Genomic DNA, 9,213 nt, shown 5'->3' with positions numbered 1-9,213 from the left:
TGGTTTTTTCAGTGAATTTCAAAGGTTTTTTAAATGCTTTTTTTTTTTTTAATATATTTTTAATATATTTCTTTTTCAAAAATTTCCCTATGTATACATTTATAAATTATCTGTATCCTTTAATTTTGTGTGGGTCATTTTTTTTTTTACTTTGAATTTGGATAAAGTTGAACAGCATAGTTAATATCTTCTATTAACCTATGTCCACTTTATTTCTTTTTTTTTTCTATAAATTTTTAGGGTGCGCGCACTGAGCGCGAACCTAGTACGTTTGCGTACGTTTTTCATGTATGCAGGCGTACGTTATCTACGTACGCATACATACATTTTAGTGCGCGCTCGCAGCGCGCACTTCGTACGCATGGGTACGTTTTTTGTGTACGCATGCGTACGTTATATACGTATGCATACGTACGTTTTAGTACGCGCTCGTAGCGCACACCACGTACGCATGCATACGTACACAGGCGTGCGTCGTACGTGCTCCACGCGCGTATACTCGTAGAGTACGCGCGCTGACGTTCGCGCATGCGCGCGTGCTGCGTATACGCGTTACGTACGCGCATAATACTTATACGCATGCGCGCGTACACGTTTGCGCATGCGTAATTGCACGGTGCGCGCTCTGTGCTTGCTCCGTGCGTGCACCTCGGGTTATGTGATTAATAAAACAACACTGTTAATTGGTTTTCATTACTTTCAGTTTCAGATTGTTTCAACACCACACCCAATCCCCTCATGGCAAGTCATGTGATCAAGAAACATCACTTTTCATTGGTTCAATGTACTTTCAGTTCCAGATTGTTCCAAAACTACACCCACTCCCCTCATTGTTAGTTCTGATTCCCTTGGAGAAGGAGCTACTCTGTTTTTGTGAGACAATGGCAGAGCACCAGCCACCTTCTCAGAGTGAGCAGGACACTCTTGAGAGACAGAGGCAGAGGAAGCAGAAAGACTCCTTTATATGGCAGTTTTTCACTTTTCCTGAGGGACAAAAGAAGGTGAATGCACCAAAGGTCACCTGCATACTTTGTCACCACATCTTGTCACGTGGGAATGCTAATAAGAAGTACTCTTTTAGTATTCACTCTCTGATGAGGCACGTTGAGAAAATGCATCCTGTGACTTTTCATCAAGCTTCTGGAGCAAACCCTCCACCTGCTGAGCCGATGACATCTGCAGCAGCTCAGCCGAGCACATCTTCGGCAGCTCAGCCGAGCACTTCTTCTGCAATGGTGCCTTCACCTTCTAACACACCTCTGGATATTTGTCCTTGTTTTGGGAGGATGACTACACTGTGCATGGATTGTGCTACTCTTATTACTATGGGTGAGAGCAGTATTGATCTCATTCAGAGGAAATTTGAGGAGCACCCTTGCACTAGGCCATAGTTTTGTTATTTTTTTTTCCCTTTTTCTCTTCCTCTATCCTTACATTAACTCAAGGGCTCTTTTTAGAGCCACCTAAAATCAAAGAATCTATTTGCCATTTTTTTTTGGGGTTGCGCGCACCCAGCGCGCACCCAATGGGTTTTTTTTAAAAAAAAGAATCATTTTTTTCACCTTTAGTAAACCTTCAGGGGCTCCCTGACAAAGAGAGTGGAGTGGCAAAGTAATTAAAAAACACATGGTGTACATTTCACACATGAAGGGAAGAGAGTCTTCCTATTAAACTTTAAACTCTGCATCAGTACTTACCTATAGGTACCCTAAACCTATCAAAAAAAATAATAGCTCATTTTAGTGCTGCATTTGAATTGGCTGTATTTACAAGGAGAGGAAAAGACACACAGAGTGGCTTATCCTCTCCTTGTAAATATGGAGGAGCACCCTGCGCCACTAGTACGTCAAGAAAAGTGACGTAGTGGTGGCGCAGGTGGCTTGTAAATCTGCCCCACAGATGTTAAGGAAATTAAGAGTAAAACAGACAAACCGAGATTGACAGATACAGAGACAGAGAGCAAACAACTGAGAAGGAGTTAGGCAGTTAAAAAGACTAAGACATATGGATACAGAGAAAGAAACATGGATGAAAAATTAGTGATGGAGATAGTAAAGGTAGGGGAGTAGTAGAGAAGGAGTGAGGGAGTTACAAAAGAGTAGTAAAGCAGGAAGAGAGAGTGAGAAGAGAAATGAGAAAAGCAGAGTAAGGAGAGGTGAAGAAAAGGAAGCATGAAACAAAAGCAGTGACACATACAGATATGTTAAACTTACCTGACCATCAAAGTAAATTATTTAGAATTAACTATTTTTATTTAATTGCAAAGAAAACTGAATTACATCTTCTAAATTTTCTTTCTAGTTCTGAAAAAAAGAAAAAAGTATTAATATTCAACAATACACTTTATGAAACAGTACATTTTTTTTCATATTTAGCAAAGCAATTTTTTGCCCTTTTTTTGCTGTTTTCAGAATGTTTTAATTTTCACTGAAAATAGTGAAATCAATTTTATTCATCATTTAACAGCGGGCAAAAAAAAAAACAATCTGAAAGATTGTTTATAAAAGCCCCAAATGTATCCTCACTAAAACATACCTTAATAGAAATGTCAAAAATACATTTTAAGAACAATAACAATTTTCAAGAAATAATGTCTGTAAACCTTGTTGCAAAAGAACATTTTCCAAAATAATATCTGTCAAAAAAGTCCACAATTGTTTGTTTTACCTTTCCTTGAGGCCAAATGGTAAGTTTAAAATCCCTTTTGAGTGAAATATTCAATTTTAATCCTTTTAAATTTTAATAATGCTTTCTTCTGATGATGATGTTAGTATTTAAAATTTGAGTTTCAGAAAAATTAAGTAACAATTGGGTAAATCATAAGGCAAACGTTGCTTGAAAATCAATTGAGAATCATTACACCGTGTCCATCCTTTTTCACATTTAAGATAAACTGTGTGATGATCAGAAGTTGTAGAAGGACCATCATGAAAAATTATTGCAACTGCTACAAAAGTTTTTCCAGATATAGATAATTGGTTGCCAACAAACTTCTTTAGTAAAGTTTCCAATTTTGTTCCATCAGCTCTACAACGTTGTACCATTAAGATTACATACTGTCCATATTTGTTTAAAAATAACGTTGACAACATTTCTGATTTACATTTAGAACATTCCATGTTGTGATTAGCATCTTTACCTAATTTACTAAAAGTCACTGTTTTACTTTCTGGTAATGGTAAATATATGAACCTTTCAGAATCTACATTACTACTGCTTGTGTTCATACAGGTATCACAACAATGTTCCCATGTATAAGAGACACCAAATACATTTTCTACTTCTACTCCTTCATCTTCCAGTACCATCAGGATATACATCAAGAATTCCTGTGCATCTTGCTGTACATTTTGTGTAAACTGTGTACATCCAGAACATACATCTAAAAGATTTCTAACATCTGAAGCACTTTCTATTTTAGTTTTATCATTACTCAGCTTCTCTTAAAGGAGACTCAGCAAAGAACAGAATCTTTTTTCATGATTTAGTATTATCTGCTCTTGCAAAGTTTCAAGATAAAATACAACATTTAGCACTACATTTGCGTAGCAGTTGACACCAGAGCTATTTTCAAAATGACAACCAACAACCTCTTCCACACTGTCCTTTTTCTTTTTGCTTGCAGTCACATCACTATCTTTTTATTTTCTCTTCTGTACATCCTCATTACAGATATTCTCAAATCTCCTTTTGCGACAAACAACACGTTTTTCAAACACAGGATACTGACCTAAATGAGGAGCATAGCTTCTTCTTAATCTATTATACTCCTTTACACAGTTTGCATCAGCACTTACTTTTGAGTCATCAAAGTCTATCATGAATAAACCAGATAATTTTTTCACGCGGGACAAAGCAACATATGCCATACCTTCTTTGAACACAGTAGATCCAATGTTTACAAAAGCACTATCAACAGTTAATCCTTGAGACTTGTGAATAGTTACAGCATATGCTAGAGAAATCGGAAACTGCTTCCTATGTACATATAAGTCTTTCACTAGCAAAAAACGAACTGAACAACGACTAATGACTTTAACCTCTTCAATCTGATCAAATTTTATTTTTAAAAATTCAATTCCATCTTTTTTCTGGTACTTTACAAAACCCACAACTTTACCCATAGCTCCATTCACTAAACCTTTTTCTACATCCAAATTGCGTCTTAAAATTACTCTACAGTTCATACACACATAAAGATTATTTTCCAAACCAGCTGTTTTTGAAATGTTTTTCTCCAGAGAATCCAATTTAGTAGCCAATTTGCCTGTCAATATAATAGTTATTCGTTCATGTTGAATTTTATTCACAGCTTCCAGTTTTATGATCTCTTCATTTTCCAATTTCAAAAGTTCTTTATTGAATACAGAGCATTCATGTAGTGTTGGCATTAAGCAGATTACAGTATTTTTTTCAGCAATTTTCTTGTATATTTTCTCTGGAACTACTTCTTCTGTTGTAAACAAATTACTCTGTAATCGACTCTGTAATGCTTTTCTGCCATGTTCTGTGAGTAGTCCAATTCTTATATCTTTCAGAATACTTGCATAGTCCTCATCATTGGCTTGCCTCATATTGGTAATGAGTTCCTTATACTCAAAATATGTCCAAATATATACATTACCTATACTTCCTAACGACTTTTTCGTGTCTTCATGTGTAAGAGTATGGAATACCGGTTGTCCTTTAACTTGAGTAAGTTGCAAAAGATCCCCAAAAACTATGACGTGTTTTCCTCCAAATAACACGTCATACTCTGTCTTCAGAATTTGCTGCATTCTTAAATGCACAAAGGCAAGCATTAAGTTTGATACCATGCTTACCTCATCAATAATGAGTACTTTCAATTTCTTCAATACTCTTGAAACTTCCAAGCATGCTTCTCCTGCTAGTTTGTGGTACTGTATTTTGTTCTCATGCTCTACTGGTAACATTAGCAAACGATGTAAGGTAATTCCTTTTATGTTATACGCTTCTAACCCAGTTGGAGCAGTAACAACACAAGACAAAATGGAATCCATTTTCTTCTGTAGGTAGCTTCTAATTACATTTATTAAGAAACTTTTTCCAGTTCCTGCTTGTCCACTTACATACATTCTCATTGGTTCGAAAGATGTGCATGAGCACTCTTTATTTTCATGTAGTAATCCGTGATAAATTTTTTTCCTGACTTCTTCATAAATTTGTTTTTGTTCTTCATTCAGTTGCTGCTCCAAATATGTTAAGTCTACTAAATCTTCCTGAGCTTGATTCATAGCTGTTTCCACTTCATTCATGGCTATTGCTGCTTCATTTTCTACGATTGGTTGTCCTAGAGGATCTTGACTGAATGTCCCAGAACTTTGACTGTCTTGAGAACTGTCTCTAGCTACTTCAGCTGCAATTGTTGCTTCTTGTTCAATTTCTTCATTTAACATTTGAACATAAGTTGTGAAAGTACTGCATTCTATGCTGTCTTTGCTAGCATTGAAGGAATCTTCATAACTCTGGAATTCTCCAAGTAGTTCGTCCTCTGAACGCCATGGTTTAAACAGCTGCAAAAGTGCCAAGTAGTAAAATTCCTTTTTGTCAGGAGTGTCGCAACTCAGCTTCCGGTGATTTATCAAACTTCCTTTTGTTTGCTTCACCAAACATCCTTCCTCACCACTGACTTTATATTTTCCATTGTTGATGTCTTCTGTGGCATTCCGTTTAAAAATGAAGTTCTGCAGCACTTCATAGAGACACATGTTCTCAAGGTGATGACTTCTTTGTGGGTAATATGTGTCCAACATGTTTGTTCTTAAAATGTCTGTACTTTCTGGTTCGAACTCTGCTAAATATTCAATTTCTCGAATAGATTTCAGTACCCGATTTCTCATTCCTGCAAGGCCTAAACTTACCCAAATTATTCTTCTGGATTTCGAGTACAGACTTGCAGATGATAACCTATCTGAGCATTCGTAGGATCCAATTTCTCGATGCGATAACATCTTTAAACTGCAACTGTATAGCTTTTTACTGACAGTCTTCTCGTGAGAAATCTCTTCCCACATTTCCTTCAATTCCGTTTTCTCAGATTTAGTGATGTAAGATGTGACATACCGAGCAACAGCAATAGAATTGTCAGCCACATACTGTATATCCATGTTAGCATTCCACATGGATAAAATGACTGGGTTGTAGTCATTTATATATTTTGACTCTTCTTTTCTTCTTAGGTTGTAGGTATTCTTAGGCGATTTTCTTGTAATAGTATGTCGCACAGCTGACATAAAACTGTTTACTCTTCCTTTTGAAAGAACAGGTCGTGGAAATCCAAATCAACATTTTGTGTAGAATTTATCTTTACTCTTGTACTTTCGTCGACAGTATTTTCCACACCGATGACTTTGGAAACGTAAAACTTTCTCTTTTAAGTTTTTCTCTTCTGTGCTTTTAGGTATAGCACATTTTGCATATCCTTCAATGAAAGACATTTGGTTGGATCTACGGGCGGTTTATAGACACCTGAGGGCAGCGGACTCAGCGGACCTACCTGGTGGCAGCTCAACCATCTCCTTGGCCGTTTCGTTCTCCCCGCCGCCTTTTGTCATCCGAGGCCGAAGTCGGGTGAGAACCACAGGTCCCAGTATTCTCTCCCGCCCCGCCCACTTCCGCCGGATAACGCGCCCGGAGGCGCAATAAACAGCGAGGCTCCCTCGGTGGAGCGGGGGGACTTTGCAGAGACACCTGAGGGCAGCGGACTCAGCGGACCTACCTGGTGGCAGCTCAACCATCTCCTTGGCCGTTTCGTTCTCCCCGCCGCCTCTTGTCATCCGAGGCCGAAGTCGGGTGAGAACCACAGGTCCCAGTATTCTCTCCCGCCCCGCCCACTTCCGCCGGATAACGCGCCCGGAGGCGTAATAAACAGCGAGGCTCCCTCCGCGTCGCGGGACGCGCGCGGGCGGCGCCGGGCTGAGCTGTGGCCGTCAGGGGACGGAAGAGGCCGGGCTGGGCCACCCCCTTTGCATCTACAGGCTAAACAGGTAATTACTGAAAACATGGGGAAACGTACAACGAAGTCTACTTTTGTTGACACTGCCGCCCCTATTGAGTCGTCCACGTCGATAGACACATTGTTGGCCAATGCCCTCACTATGGTCACCAATGAGATTGCTGATACTGAACGTAGAATGTCTTTTGGATTCCCCACCACTACTACTTTGCTATGTTCTCAATCTCCTAAGGCTTCATCTAACCTGGGCCTCCCCCTCTCCCCTACAGTAACGGTCACCAAACCAATTACTCATGTTGACACTCTAACTTTGACTACTGACACATCTAGTTTGCCGACTATTGCTGTAACCGACTGTTTAGCGGAATCTGAACCAGATAAAACGCCATGCTCCAACAAACTTATAAGGGAGAAACGCAAGCGAGGCCCAGTGAAATGCATAATAAATAAAAGTAAACAATCAGGTCGTTGTAGAAATCAACCTACGCCACAGAGCATGTGGAACAAAGATAAAGCCAAAGATTGTGAAATAGTTATATCAAGTGCCACTGAGGACTTACTACTTTCCCCACTACCACCGGATGAAGGATCTGAGAGACCTACCACTCTCATACGAAGACTAGAGTCTCCAACTATGGACAAAAGCATTTGTGGGGTCTCTATGCCATGTAAGGAGAGTAGTGATAATACAGTCAGTACTCAGACTGAGTCCACCGATCAAAATACTCTATTTAAATTTAATGGCAATTTGATAGAAACCATTGTTGATACTATTTTTAAACAAGTGGAAATTCAAATAGTTAAACAATTTAATACTGTTTTTAAGAGATTGGATAAAATCGAAAACCTTGTCAAAAAAGAGGAAATTAAAAGGAAAGGCACTATTAGCCTAGATGTTGTTCGAGGCGAGAAAATTATGAGTAAATTGGAAAATTTATGCAATGGTTTGAGGGAGGGGGGCCTAACCGACGCAGCTGATTCTGGCCGTGGAAACATGCAAGGCCCAATTGTTGACAAAACTGTCCTATCTAATAGTACTCCAGTCAATATTTTACCCACATTGCCTATGGGCCTAGATCTTGTCCCCTCTGGTGCAGAAGGAACAGTAATGACTGGTACTTCAATTTCGGATGCTAAGGCCACCACCACCCCGCTAGCCTCCTCAATAGACAGGACAGGTATTACTTTGGATGGCATAAGTACTGGTGGAAGCACATCAGTAAGAAACAGACCCACTAATAATTTAGGGCCGTCACTCAACTTACCCCCAGAATCTTGCCCATATGTTTTAGTGCTAGCAGGCGTACCTGCTCTAAAAGAAGGCCAAAGTGAGTCATGGGTACAATTACACAATAAATGTATCAATTGGCTGACAAAACATAAAGGGGCAAGATGGAACATTTCAAATGAGATTATATTAACTCGTAGGGTAAGTTGGGTGGGGCCACAGCAGAAAAACATCAGCGGGGACTGTATAGTGATTAACTTTAGACATCCGAATTTTGTAATATTTTTCATGGACACACATAACACCCATGTCAGTACATTTACCGCAATAAGCCTTCACCCACTGGGTTACTTCTATAGGCCCCCCCACAGACCAATTCAAACAGTTTCTAATACCATCCCTATATCCAACAGATTTTCCGCCTTATCGGACTTAGAAAGTCTAGACTGACAACCATCAATACCTTCTATTATATTGGATAAGGTTATCAGCACAGTGCCCCTGGATACGGCTAATCCCATATGTACTCACAAACCCTGCCCAGATAGATTAGCCCTTCCACATGTAGTTTGTTCAGACCCTCCCATTGCCCCTACTCTTTCCACTACTACTCCATCAATTGACACTCTAAGTGTCATCAGTTGGAATATTGCAGGGCTTCCAGGTAAGATGAAAATCAAAGAATGGGTTACCTAGATAAGTAACTTTGATGTGGTAATGCTACAAGAAACATGGTGCACATGCACTCAATCTTACTGTACCATCTCCTGCATTGGGACGACCAAGTGGCGGTCTATCTATCTGGGCAAAAATTTCTAAGGACGTGAAAATTGAACCTTTACACGTGGTTAGTAAAAACTTGATAGCCGTGAAATATGTTGCAAGGTTAAAGATTTGTTTTATAAATTTTTATAATAATGATTTTGTTAACCATCTTAACCCCACCTTTTTAGAATTGTTTAAGTTTATCGACGAAGTTGCGGATGGTGAAAAATATGGTCTATTTGAT

The sequence above is a fragment of the Triturus cristatus genome, chromosome 10, assembly GCF_964204655.1.
Source record: "Triturus cristatus chromosome 10, aTriCri1.1, whole genome shotgun sequence".
In the NCBI taxonomy this organism is placed as follows: domain Eukaryota; kingdom Metazoa; phylum Chordata; class Amphibia; order Caudata; family Salamandridae; genus Triturus; species Triturus cristatus.
This window is presented reverse-complemented; position numbering follows the sequence as displayed.